The 14744-nt window shown below is 43.4% G+C and overlaps 1 non-coding gene across 1 annotated transcript; it reads right to left on the bottom strand.

The window, feature by feature from the left end:
* Positions 1-1966: 1966 nt before the first annotated feature.
* LOC145409010 (5S ribosomal RNA) lies at positions 1967-2085 on the bottom strand. The gene has a single exon (XR_013899035.1). It is a non-coding gene; the product is annotated as a 5S ribosomal RNA (ribosomal RNA).
* Between the last annotated feature and the right edge of the window lie 12659 nt (positions 2086-14744).

The following is a 14744-nucleotide window of genomic DNA, read 5'->3' as shown; positions in this document are numbered from 1 at the left end:
TTCAGCACAGGACGAAATGAATTGCCCTCATATTACAGTTAGTAGTAGTACAGCAGTAGTAATTAATTCTTTACCAAATGGGCATGGCCTTTCCGTACTTTCAAGTGAAATGAGTTTTTTGCAGGTTACTTATTCCTGGATCACCACAGCTACTGGGCATTTTTATAAACTTACCTCTGAAAGTTGTATATGAGGATTTAGAATATATAAATATTCCACTGACATCTGCCAGTAGCTGACCATATTAAATGTTCCCAACATGCAAATTTTTTATTTGAATTCTGGCTGTCAAGCAGGTTAGGTTGGATTAGGTTTGGTCTGGGTTAGGTTGAGTTGGGTTAAATCATTAAGTTTGCCACAGCTCTGACACGGGTCGAATCGGAGCGATGATTGGTAAAAAATGCGGGCTGTCAGTAACCACTGCTGAGGCATCCCAAAATAGATATACCGGTACTGTATTTTGTTTTCATCCAGTCACCTCTTGCAGTCAGGATTCAACGATTAACTTTCAGTGTTGCACGTGTACCAAAATTACTTACCCTGAGATCGGTAGCTTCTTGTAATAAGGGTGAAATCGCTATACCTGTTTGATGACGAATGATATTATTATTGTGCAATTTATTGAGTTTTGGTGTGGGTCCATGCCTAACACTTAAGGAATAATCTAACCTAACCATACTAACAGCCTAACCAAAGCAAACTAACAACAACTTAACCCAACAATATAAACTTGATCCAACAACCTAATTCAGCCATATTAATCTGACAACCTCTCAATCTATCTATAGCCTGACACCCTAATCCTGCAAAGGGTGGCCGCAGACAAAACACCTCCAAGTCACTCTGTCACCCACCATTTGACTGCCCTCCCCCCAACTCACTCCCCCCTCCCTCATATACTTCTCAACATCAACATCATCCCTCCACCTCATCCTCGGTCTCCCCCTCCCTCTCCTTCCCTCCACTTCACCTACATAAACCCTCTTAGTCAGTCTTTCTTTCTCCATTCTCTCCACATGTCAACCTAACCCAACTAAACAAAGTGCCTCCTGGCCTAATCAGTCACACTAACTTCCTAACCCATCATTACTAACAACCTAATCTTAACCAGACAAACAATTTAACCGAACCATATTAGTTTAACTCAAGCAAAGATAACCACAATTACTACAAACTACGGTATAGGCTAACTCTCATTAACGATTGATGAAGATTTTATTACAGGGATTACCTTCGATAATTTTGGTAAAATTATTTCTGTTATGTTTATCGTACCCCTAATGCCCTTCCAGAGCCAAGTTTATTTGACTCTGTCTTCACAACTGTCCTCAACATTAATACTGCATCAGAAATTACTATCCTGGGTGATTTTAATGTCCATAATGTTGAATGGCTCACTTATTCAGCCAGAACTGATGACTCTGGTCTTGAATGTGAGCTATTTGCAGACTCATTTAATCTCACCCAGTTAGTCAGTCAACCCACCCGTGTACCAGACAACCCCGATCAAAATCCCCACCTATTGGACTTGTTTCTAACAACCAATTCAGATCATTATAATGTCGAAGTGAAGTCCCCCCTCGGATCATTGTCTGATTCAAGCCACCAGTTTAACACCTACCACACCCTCCTGCTCTGAACCTGTCATGGTGACTAAATGGCACTACGACAGGGCAGACTGGAAGGGACTCCGTAGTTCTTTCATGGATGTTCCTTGGACCTCCTTTTTCTCCCAAGATGCCAACTCCACATTGGGCCACATACAGGATTTCATTAAAGTCGGCATGGAAACATTCATTCCCTATCATTCATCATTTTTTTTTCATTCATTCCCTATCATTCATCATTTTTTTTTCATTCATTGCCAGACGCCATGTATCTCAAACGGGGTGGTCAAGGGCTTAGAGTTAATTGTTTTACAGGGAGGGGCACTAATTCTCCACCAACCCCACTTGACACGTAGGGATGCCAACAGCATCTGGTGGTCCCAGGCGGTCACCCATCCAAGTACTAACCAGACCCAACGTTGCTTAACTTCGCTGATCGGATGGGAAGCAGTGTACTCAACATGGTATGGCCGTTACTTACAGAAAAAGATGTCTATCTATATACCTAGCTGCTTCCCCCATGGAAAGGGAGGTAGCCGAGACAGGACGACACACTCCCCATTTACTCATCCATTCAAACACATTCATTCGCATCTTAGCCCCAAAGGGGAGAACGGACAGATCCTCACCGCACCACACCGCACAAGGGTCAACTGCGCAATGCAATCAGTGACATCCGCAGCAGGGCCCGACAGCAGAACTGGTTTACCCCTGCCACATCAACAGACCCATCCCCTTACCCGCACCTGACCTGACTAGCTGATCAGACCAAATGCGGGAGAATATCCCCTCAGGGCTGCGTCATCACTTATTCATAATTTCTCTCCATTTATTTCTGTCACACACAGCCACTCTTCCTTGCTCAACAGTCATCCCTCTCGCATCCAGCGCTCTCTTCACACTGTCCATCCATCCTATTCGTGGTCTTCCTCTCAGCCTTACACCTCTCACATCAGATCTAGTTTTCTTTTTCACCAATCGCTCATTATCCATTCTCTCCATATGCCCAAACCATTGCAACACCCTCTGCTCAACTTTACCAGCCATCTCCCGAACAACTCCAGTTCTCCTTTGCACTTCATCATTTCGCACTCGATCCATACGCGTCACTCCACACATACTCCTGACACCTCCTCTCCATTACATTCAAACTTTTCCTCTCTGCTACACCCATATTCCATGTTTCAGCCCCATATAACGCAGTCGGTACCACAACACCCTCATACAGCCTTCTCTTTACATCCATTCTAAGCGAACGACATCTAAACACTTTTTTCATTCCTCCCAGCATGTTTCCTACTTCATTTATTCTAAACTTCACTTCTGCATCTATTCTTCCATCCACAGCAACATGTGACCCTAGATATTTAAAACACTCTACCTCCTCAAGCAACTCGCCATTCAAAACTATATTCATCCCCCTACCATCTACCAACCTCGTGCACTTCATCACTTTACTCTTATTCTCATTTACTTTCAATTTCCTCCTTTCACACACCCTTCCAAACTCTTAAATGGTAATTCTCCTAAATGGTTTGACCACAATTGTGCTAGAGTAACAGAACATAAAACAATAGCCTATAACACTTATACAAAGACCAAAACCAAAGAAGCCTTTAACTATTATAAAAATATCAGAAACCATGCTAAAACTATCATCAGTCTTTCTAAATCAAACTTCCTGCATAGACAAGCTAACAAACTACTAAACAACCCAAATGATAACAAAATATTCTAGTCAACCCTTAATTAATTCAAAACTAACTTCACTACCACCTCTTCCATTCCACCATTACAGTCCCCCAATGGAGATCTAGTAAGTGACCCACATGGAAAAGCCAACCTTCTTGTTGACATTTTTTCAACAAACTCAACCCTAAATACAGAAAATTACACTATTCCTGTACTTGATTTTGATTCCCCTCAAATACCTCCTTTCATTAGTGGCAGGTGGTGGTGACCATCATCCACTCACTTGATGTAGTGCTGCCTACTTCTTCCTTAGCCTTTATCATTCTTTTTCCGTGCCTGCCCTCCTCTCTTCCTATTTCTCCCATCTTTCCTGTCACTACTTATTGCTTTTCTTTCCATTACAGGTGGCTTTACATTGAGTGACAAGCCAAATGGTTTCCTGTAAGCCAAGAAACCATTTACAACGCTGGGTGGTAACCATATAACCAAACCATACATGCTCCCTGTGTGTCAAGTGGGTTGGTGGAGGGTTAGTGCCCCTTCCTGTAATACAAATAACTCAGAGTCAAATGGCCACCCCGTACGGGATTATGGCGTCTGGCAATAGATAGATAGATAGATGATTCACACCAGATACGTACAAGCTGTATTACAGAATCTCTCAGCAGACAAAGCTACTGGTCCAGATGAAATTCCTTCAATAGTACTTAAAAATTGCTCCTCAGTGTTGGCTCCTGTATTGACAAAATTTTTCCGCTTATGCATCCGTACCTCAAGTTTTCCAGCCTCTTGGAAAGAAGCAAATATCCATCCTGTTTCTAAAAAGGGGACAACTTCTGATCCATCAAACTATAGACCAATTGCAATAACTTCCATTCTCAGTAAAGTTTTTGAGACGCTAATTAACAAACACATAATCAAGCATCTAGAAATCAATAAATTAATCAATGATCGGCAGCATGGATTTAGACAGGAACGTTCAACTGTAGACATTCTATGCCTTCTTACCCATCAGCTTAACAAAACAATAGACCAACACGGTGAAACACACACAATAGCACTAGATATTTCAAAAGCATTTGACAGAGTATGGCACCAGGCCATATTGTTTAAGATGTCACACTATGGCTTTGCATCAATGGTTCCTCTAATTTCTTCTTACCTTCATAGTAGAAAAATACGGGTCATGGTAGATGGTATTTATTCTCAGTTTCATTCCATAAATGCTGGCGTACCTCAGGGATCAGTTTTGGTGCCAACCCTCTTTCTTGTTCATATAAATGACCTCCTATCTGTCACTCACAACCCAATACACTCTTATGCTGATGACTCGACCCTTCATAGTTCTTTCACATTTAGTACCTCCTTTACACAATTTGGTATTATAAATTCCCAAATAAACACAGCAATTTCTCTGAACCAGGACCTTTCCAAAATTAATCAATGGGGACAAACAAATCTGGTCTCATTTAATGCCCAGAAAACTAAATACATTAATTTCTCCAACAGAAAGAATCCCTCAGACTCTCACATAATTTTAAATGATGTCAGTATTCCCATATCCACTACAATTGGTATCCTAGGTGTTACTCTAAACCCCAACCTAAGCTGACCAGCTTATGTTAAATCCCTTGCTAAAAATGCTTCCAAAAAATTGGGACTTATGTACAGAGTTCGTGAGTTCTTCACTGACAATCACATGGCCACAATATACAAAAGTCATGTGCGTTCTCAGATCGAATACTGTTCACCACTGTGGAGTGGATGTGGAGCAGTTGCATTGAGGCAGTTGGACAAAATTCAAAATAAAGCCATTAGATTAATCAATAATCCTGCCATAACGCAAGACCTTCCTCCATTATCAGTATGCAGAGATATTGCTTCTTTAGCATTATTTTATAGATGTTTTTATTGTAAGTGTTCAGATGAACTGGCTTCAATTGTCCCTCCCCTTCACATTTTCTCCCAAAATCCTCGGGCAGCTGGGAGCGCCCATGAATTCACACTCTCTCACCCACAATGCAGAACCGCTGCTTATCAAAATTCATTTATCCTCAGAACTACTACTGTCTGGAATTCACTTCTCGGGAGTTGTTTCCCACAAACATTTAATCCACTTCATTTCAAATCCAGTTGTTATAAATATTTTATGAATGGAGGATGCCTTTAGGCACATGGACTTATTTTTTTCTCTTCGTTTTTCCTTCCTCCATTCATTATCTATTGAAAAAAAAAAAAAAAATGGCAATTGTGGAGAGTGAGAGACTGATGAGAAGAGTGTATGTGAGTGGGGTGGAAGGGCGGAGAGGGAGGGGGAGACCAAGGATGAAATGGAAGGATGGAGTGGAGAGATACAGTATATGAGAGAGGTGGGTGTGAGCTGGGAGCAGGGCAATGAAATGGCGGGGGACAGGGTGACGTGAAGGCGATTTGTTTGTGGCCACCCCTTACGGGATTAAGGCATCTGGCAATAGATAGGTAGGTAGATTTTACGGAAATAAGATTTATGTTACTAAAGATCGCCAGGTTAGGTTTGTTGACGTTGGCAGTGGCATCTTACAGAAGTTAGTGGATCGATTCTGATGCGAATGTCCTCTTACTGTTCCGGTTAGTTAGGGTGGGTTGAATTAGGCCAGGTTAGTAGAGACAAAAGATTAGTGACGGATTGACTGAAGCCGCCTAATCAATCTGAAAGTCCATTTGCTTGGTTTCCGTGTAAAACCGATGGGTTGTAAATTCCGCATTTCCACAATTTTCAAAATCTGTCACAATGATAATTAAAGTTCATTGACAAACCATGCAGTTGTAAATTCTGTGCTTGGGTGCTGTCCTGCAGTTTCACCCAACTGTACATACTGTAATGGGAATATTGGTTATGGTAGCTCTGTTAACCTAGGTACAGTACGGTAGCAGGGTTAGGTTAGGTTAAAATGTCTGATTATGTGGAGAGGATGGAGACTGTGAGACTGACTAGAAGAGTGTATATGAGTGAGGTGGAGGGGGAGAGGATGAAGGAAGACCAATGATGAGATGGAGGGATAGAGTGGAGAGAGACAGTATATGACAGAGGTGAGAGGATGGACATTGAGAGACTGATTAGAAGAGTGTACAGTTCAGCCTTTTTATGCGATAGGGTTGTGATAAGTGAAGACCTATTGCATAACAAATTATTGCATAACAAAGCCAATATAACTTGGGTTCAGTGGGGTTAGGGAGGGTAACCTTGACACCGAGCCCTTTTTTTTTTTTTTTTTTTTTTTTTTTGGTGCTTAAAGAACAAGTGATGAAAAAGAGGACTTATGTACCTAGGAGGAAAATATGGAAGCTGAAAAACCAAGTAGTAAGGGATGCCTTCTATAGCGAGTTGAGGAGAGTGGTGGCTGAACAGGGAGCTGTAGACAGAGGCGTTAATGAACAGTACGAAGCCCTCAAGAACAATTTCTTGAGAGTTACTGATGTAACATGCGGTTGGACAAGAGGACCACCAAGACATAAAGTAACTTGGTGGTGGGATGAGGGTGTAGCAGCTGCAATTAAGGAGAAAAGAAGGCTTTTCCGGGAATGGAAGAAGGGTGGTAGCAAAGAGGAATATTTGGCTGCCAAGCGTAGGGCTAGAAGAGAGGTATACAGGGCAGAGTCTGAGTCACAGAGACTATTACTTGATAACCTAAATCATGGGGAAAGGAAAAATTTATTTAGGGTGGCAGGTCAGGTGAAGAGGGATAATCAGGATATCATAGGTGAGCAGTGTGTGAAGATTGATGAAGGAAGGGTAGTGGTGAACAGTGAGGATATTAAAGATGCATGGAGAGAGCATTATAACTGGTTGTTGAAAGAGGAGTTTGACTGGGACAGAGAAGGTTTGGAGCCAGCAGATCCAGTGTCTGGCCCTTGGCCTTTGATTGATACTACTACTGTGAGTGAGGCAATAGGCAGGATGAGGGTGGGGAAGGCAGCAGGTGTGTCTGGGTTGACTGCCGAAATGTTGAAGGCCTCAGGCGATATAGGGGTGAGTTTAGTCACTGACCTGATAAATAGGATTATTTATGAGTGTGTTGTCCCAGATGATTGGCTGAAGAGTGTAATTGTGAATGTGTATAAAGGGAAGGGTGATGCCCTGGAAAGAGGAAATTATAGAGGTATAAAGCTTTTAGATCAGATAATGAAGGTAATGGAGAGAGTTTTAGAAGGTATGATTAGAGAAAGAGTGAATATTGATGAGATGCAGTTTGGGTTTATGCCAGGTAGGGGGACCACTGATGCCATATTCATTGTTCGACAGCTTCAGGAAAAATATCTTGGTAGGAGAAGGGATCTTTATTTTGTTTTTGTTGATTTGGAAAAGGCCTTTGACAGAGTCCCTAGAGAGGTGGTGAAATGGGCAATGAGAAAGTTTGGCTTGGAGGAGTGGCTGGTTAGGGTGGTTATAGCCAGTATGTGGGTGCTCACACCCAGGTGAGAGTGAATGGAGATTTGAGTGATGAGTTTTCCGTGAATGTTGGTGTGCATCAGGGGTCAGTCTTGAGTCCCATGTTGTTTATCATGGTACTTGAAGCCCTTTCACGTGACTTTAGAAACGGACTCCCGTGGGAGTTGTTGTATGCTGATGATTTGGTGTTGATTGCAGAGAACGAAAGGGAGGCGGAGGAAAGGTTTAAGAAGTGGAGAGATGGTATGGGGCAAAAGGGTTTAAACAAAAGTGATGATATGTAGGGTTGGTGGCGGTACTGTCAAAGATGAGGGAGAGTGGCCATGTGCAGTTTGCCACAAGGGCGTGGGAAGTAATTCCATCTTGTGCGGTGTGTGTGATAAATGGGTGCATAAGAGATGTAGTGGTATCAGAGGTAGACTGCGAGATAATGCTGATTTTATGTGTACGGCGTGCCGGGGTGAGCAGGTGGAGATTGTCAGACGTGAAAGGATTGAACTTGCAGGTGAATCTCTTGAGTGTGTGGAAGAGTTTTGTTATTTGGGAGACATGTTGTGTGCTGGAGGTGGGGCTGGAGCTAGCTCTGTGGCTAGGGTGAGAAGTGGTTGGAAGAAGTTCAGGGAGCTCTTGCCTCTCCTGACACTGAGAGGGCTCTCCCTACGTGCTAAGATTAGGAGTGTATTGCTGTATGGCAGTGAGACCTGGGCAGTGAGGGAGGAAGATATTCGCCGGCTCAGCCGTACGAAAATGACAATTATTAGGTGGATGTGCAGTGCGTCCGTTCGTCCAAAGCCTAGAGGGGCTGGGTTTACAATGGAAGAGTTGAGAGGTAGGATGGGACTGGAGTGTATTGGTGTTGTGATGAGGAGAGGTAGATTGAGGTGGTTTGGACATGTAGAGAGGATGGGGGATGATAATTGGGTGAGGAAGGTGAGAAGTGTTAATATTGGGGGTGGGGTTATGAGGGGTAGACCGAGAAAGACATGGGACGAGGTCATTAAGTGTGACCTTAGGGTTAAGGGACTGAACAGGGAGGCTGCAATGGATCGTGCAGCATGGAGAGCCGCCATTAGGTGACCAAGGCCGACACATGCAAGCAGGTTGGAGCCTTTAAAAATGAAAAAACGAAAAAAGCTCCAACATGCTTCCATGCGTAGGCATTGGTCACCTAATGGCGGCTATCCATGCTGCTTGATCTCTGGCAGCTTCCGAAATCAGTCTCGTATCCCTGAGGCCACACTCAATGACCTCGTCCCAGGTCTTTTTCAGTCCAACTCTGGCAACCCTAAAAAATCTCTGCCACCCACCTGAAGTTTGTCCTGTGCTAGCCAGTAAGAGACGCCTCCCAGGGTCCTCCTCCCTGAGATGGGGGAGAGTTGGAGTGCCTGGGTAACCATTCCACACAAAAAGATATGGTATCACTTCACACCATATTGCACAATTTTACTGTTATTTGGCAAAAACACTGGTGTTTCAGTGGCTTTGTACAAAATAGAATGAAAGGTAACGATCACAGCCAATGTAAACACTGGGCAGCCATTTTGGTTTGTGTGTGACACTGTGTCCACATGAGATTCTCAGAGGCTGCCATTAAAAATATTGTAGTGAAATCAAAGTTAATTTTTTAACATTGTGCTGAGACTGGGTATAACTTTTGAATTATCATTGTACCGGTAGTGATTTATCACATAATGAGGCATCGTATAATGACGCTGCACTGTATGCAAGTTAGGTAGAAGGGGAGAAGATGAAGAATGAGAGACTGACTAGAAGAGCTATGTGAGTGAGGAGGAAAGCTGCACTGTATGTTAGGTGGAAGGGGAGAGGATGAAGAGTGAGGAATTGACTAGAAGTGTATACAGTATGTGAGTGAGGTGGAAGAGGAGAGGAGGAGGGGGAGACAAGGATGAGCTGGATGGATGGAGTGAACGTTTTTCAGTAAGTCCTGAATTAATTTGTTTGATGTATTAAGGATAGACCGAGGAATATTATTTTGTGATAATTAATAGATGGAGTGAGAGTTACAGGATGCATTTTCTATCAACAGGTCGTGTTTGAACCGCATGGCTGGAGACTGAAGCAGGGATGACGTGCAAGAAATGGTGCCGAGAGCTGGGCTGTCGTCGCTGAGTTGATCACACACATGGAGCAGCATTTTGGTCACCCCAGATTACATGGTGGTATTTGTGGCCATTGTATGTCGAAAGAATTTTGTGCTTGGGAGTGTATATCAGAAATGGGACATCAGGCATTTCCTTAGTTGAAGTGAATTATTGGATGTTGATCGCAGAGACATTAAATATCATTTTGGTCACTCCAGATAGCTTGGTAATACTTGTGGCCATTTTAGATCCATAGAATACTGTGCCTAAGATGGATAAGAAGAATGTGAATTGAGATATTAAAGGATGTTGTGTTAGTGTTGTGCAGGGATGTATACTGTTATAACTCACCTCTTGCCTAAGATTGGGATGACAGTTAATTTACAGTTCTTTCCATAAGCTTTTGTCGTAGTTAAGAGTTTGTAGTTCATTCTGTATCTCAGTGTTACAGTAGTGTCCCCTATCACTGTAAATGAAAAACCTCAGGAGAAAGAATTATTCAGAGTACAGTAGTGGTTAAAGTGAAGACACTGGTGTAGTTTTTAATTATTTGCTAAGCTGTTTTTCTCTTACCCTACTTGTATTGTAATTCAGGGCGTATTTTGCCCCTTTTACTCTAACCGGACCTAAAATTGCCATCTCTCCATCTTGAATGCTGAGCTGTAATGAAAGATTAACACTAGATTATGATGCAGGTCATGAAGAAGTGGTTTGGAAAAGATGTAGAGCCGTAGCATTGTCTTATTCTGCCACTGAGCTACATGAAATAAGCTGCAGAAGGATGATAATCTGTGCCAGGTTAAGGTAAAACAGAGACAGGCTACTGGACATAGCTGGTTAGTTTTCAAGCTTTTGTTGGTAGTAATTCTCTCAGGTGAACAGAATCTTACAGTGTTTGCAAGCCTTTGACTGGAATTCTCTCACATGAACAGAATCAAGTCTTTTTAAACCTGTAAAGGTTAAGAATTCTCTGAGGGTAACAGAATCTTCTTGTGTCTGTTGGAGTGACATACCCAATTGCAACAACCACAGAAAAAGAAGTCTAGTTGTGTTAATCAAGATAGTTTTGAACCCTTCAGTTGTTATATTATTCTTACTAAAGAAGTTGAATCCGTCTATAGAAAAGAACTGAAGTTGCAGTTAAGAATCAAGATCGCAGGTACCCTCTGACTGTTTGGCATTTCTCCTCAAGTTTGTAAATTTTGTGTTGTTGTCTTGTGTGAAATGCCAGAGTGCCTCTGTAGAAGCAGTAATATTAATCTGGGTACACATAGCCCTATGATTTGTAGTGTTTTTCTCAGCCCTGTGCAGTAGTTTGATATTGCCTGAACAATACAGTTACTCAGTACACTTAAAGACTATGATGTGTGCAGGTGAAATGCTACTTTAAGTGAATCAAACAAGGAAGAAAAAAAAAAGAACAATAACTAGAAAAAAAGGAAGGAGATACAGAAGTGCAGCCATAGAAGTAAGCAAGATTACTGTCTGAGGTACCCTTATAAAATACCAAGAAGAAGAAGAAGAGGAAGAAGTAGAACAAATTACCTGCAGGCTTCTGAGTTTGCATCCTGGCTCTAGAAAAAAGAAGGAGAGGAAGAAAACAAAGACAAAGATAACCAAGTGCATCCATAGAAGCCTAAGAGTGATGACAATGGCTGGTGTGGATGCAGTACAAGTGTTCTTTGCCTGTGAGGACTGTGGGGAACTTTTCAAGTGCAAGAGGGACCTGGATCTACACTCCATGTTCCATAAGGGCCAGGGGGACCTCCAGTGCATCGAAATAACCGAACATATCACCCAGCAAGGCGGGAGTGTCACCACCTCGCTGGTGCACACGCCCAAGAAGGAATTTGATTGTTCGGAGTGCGGCAAGCAGTTCAGCCAAAGGACAAACTTGACCAAGCATCTGCTGACACACTCGCAGCTCAAGGCATATGAGTGTTTAGAGTGCGGTAAGCGTTTTGCCCAGAAAGTGAATCTAACCAAACACATTCTCATCCACACGCAGGACAAGAGGTTCGAGTGTATGGAGTGCGGCAAGCGCTTTATCCAAAAGGTCCATCTTACCAGGCACCTGGTGACTCACACTAAGGAGAAGAGATTTGAATGCTTCCACTGTGGTAGGCAGTTCTCGCAGAAGGCAAACCTTCACAAACATTTATTGATTCATGCAAACGTGAAGGACCATGTCTGCCAGGAGTGTGGGAGGCGATTCACTCAGAAGTCAAATCTGGTCAAGCACATACTTACCCACTCACAGATGGAGAAAAATTTTGAGTGCTCGCTGTGTGGCAAGAGATTTGCCCAGCACAGCTACCTCAAGCAGCACCTCATGATCCATACCAGGGCCGAGAAGAAATACGAGTGCACGGAGTGTGGGAAGCGGTACTACCAGAAGAGCAGCCTGATCAACCATGCCCGCTATCACTCGGACGTCAGCAGCCTGCAGTGCCAGGAATGTGGGAAGACGTTTGCACACCGAGGCAATCTTGCCCAGCATTCACTCACCCACATGGAGAAGAAATACAAATGCTTACTGTGTGACAAAGTGTTTTCAAGTCAGGGTAACTTAAAGCAGCACTGCATAACCCACACGAGGCAGAAGAAGTTTGAGTGCGGGCAGTGTAACAAGTTCTTTTCTCGAAACTCCAGCCTGATCAACCACACCAAGACGCACTTGGACAAGAAGTACGAATGTTTGGAGTGTGGAGAGATATTCTGCCACAGGGGGTCCCTCGCCAAGCACTCCAAGGAACACAGGCCATCCAAGGCGTACGAGTGCCTGGAATGCAACAAGGAATACAAGCAGAAGAACCACCTCGTAAGGCACCTCAAGAACCACCAACACACCAATAAGAAACTGGAGTGCTCTGAGTGCGGCCGGACGTTTACCCAGAGCCGCAACCTTATCAAGCATAAATTAACCCATAAGGAAATCACCTTCACCTGTGCCCATTGCAAGAAGTCGTTCCTGCAGAAGAGCAACCTCGTGAATCACATACGCAGCAAGCACGTGGTGGTGGAGACGAGGGAAGACGATCTTGGAGCCGATCCCTGCGTCTTGGTGATCAACGAGATAAAGACGGAGGACATAAAGCAGGAGAGGCTTGATGAACTGGGGTATCAGAGTGATATATCATGTCAGAACTAGTAGTCCAGTGTGTGTGTGTGTGTCTGTGTGTCTGTCTGTCTGAAAAATCCCTAAGAAGTCAACTTGGGAGATACCTTTTTTACTTTGGGAGTTCCATACAGGCTTAGTCACCCCTTTCACCACTGGCATTGAACAAAATCATTCTATACAGCTATCAGATGGTGGTGTTGGTTGTTGAATGACCCTGGTCTGTCTGGCCAAGCAGACTCGTCAACCGCAAGCAAACAACTGCCCCTGCAGGGTTGTCCTATGCAGTGAACCAATGATCCCTTGCATCCCACAGCAAGGCACAGGGAAGAGTTTGGAGGTTTGGTTCCTGGATGGATGTCACATTTGCATCTCTTTACTCAGTTAACAAAGGCCACCCAATAAAGGAGGACACAATAGTAGGCTCCATATCACCCCATTATTAGGTTATATGGTTACCACCCAGCGCTGCATATGGTTTCCTGGGCTACAGGACACCATTAGGCTTTTCACTCAATATCAAGCCACTTAAAGTAAAATCATCATCATCATCATCCGGACCTCCTTTCCCTCCCTAGGGCAGGGTGAAGAGTAGCAGTGTCCAGACAGCCAAAGTTTGCCCAATCCAATGGACCACGCTTCCACTCATCATTCAAGCTCTCGAAATCCTGGGTCCATCAGATGGGCCACAAAAAATTTCATGATGTTATGTAACTTCACATATACCTACAATATTTGGTAGAGCCAGTCCAAATTCCATCACTTTAACCCGCCCCATCCCGACGTTTTCTGGGCAGTGGAACGCCCCAGTCCCGACATTTTTGGACCCTTTTTTTTTTTTTTTTTTTTTTTTTTTTTTTTTTTTTGTGCTCAAACATCTGCTTTTGGTGAGAAACATCGAAAATTCATAGAGAAATCGCTCACCTGAGGTTTAAAATACTCGATCCAGGTAGCAGTACCTCCTTACCTTACAGGGTTTTCTATCAGGCTGGCTGCAAAGAAAACGAGTTCTATGGGAGGATAACTATTCCACACCACTCATAAACGGTATTTATTTATTTATTTATTTGGTACGAATTTATATGTAGTACGAGAGTACTGTATATTGGTTTTCAAACGGTAATACAGTATAGGCATTATAAGCATTGTTTCACTCACTTACTCATCACCATTCCTGACCTTTTTTTGCCACATTACCTGATCATCACTTCTGACTGTTTCTTCCTCTAATGTTTGTCCTCCACATTGTCATTGATTGGGGAATCACTTTGGCCCTGAATTTCGTACCGTGGCATGACATGGCTTTACTGGCCAGGTCACTGATAACAGGTGAATTGCTGAGACAATGGTGTGCAGGGGGGGGAGGAGGTCATGCTGGGTAAGGCATTGTTCCTGCCTGGCATCTTGTAGAGGAAGGTGTCCCGTGTATACGTGCCAAAAATCACTCACGAAAATTGAAAATTGTGCAAATTAAATTGAAATTGTGCAAATTAGGGACCTTGCAATGTTGCCGCGTTAATTTACGTCTCCGGGATATGAGTGCACATCATGTGAGGACGTGAATTCACGTCTCCGGGACGGGGTGGGTTAAAATGGGTGCCAAATCCCTGATCATGCACTTCTCCTCACAACATTGATCCAGCCAGCTCGATCTCTTGTCAGTTCCCTTGCCTCACCAACTTCCACAACTCTCTTCCTTGTACACTTATCCACCATATCTCTCCACTTTCTCCTTGGCCTACCTTGCCTCCTCCCGCCTTCAGATTCGCTCAGATATACCTTTTTTCACCACTCTG

This window comes from Coenobita brevimanus, chromosome 8 (assembly GCF_032717465.1).
Source record: "Coenobita brevimanus isolate Jiangsu-jjx chromosome 8, ASM3271746v2, whole genome shotgun sequence".
NCBI classification, from domain to species: Eukaryota; Metazoa; Arthropoda; class Malacostraca; order Decapoda; family Coenobitidae; genus Coenobita; species Coenobita brevimanus.
This window is presented reverse-complemented; position numbering and strand designations above follow the sequence as displayed.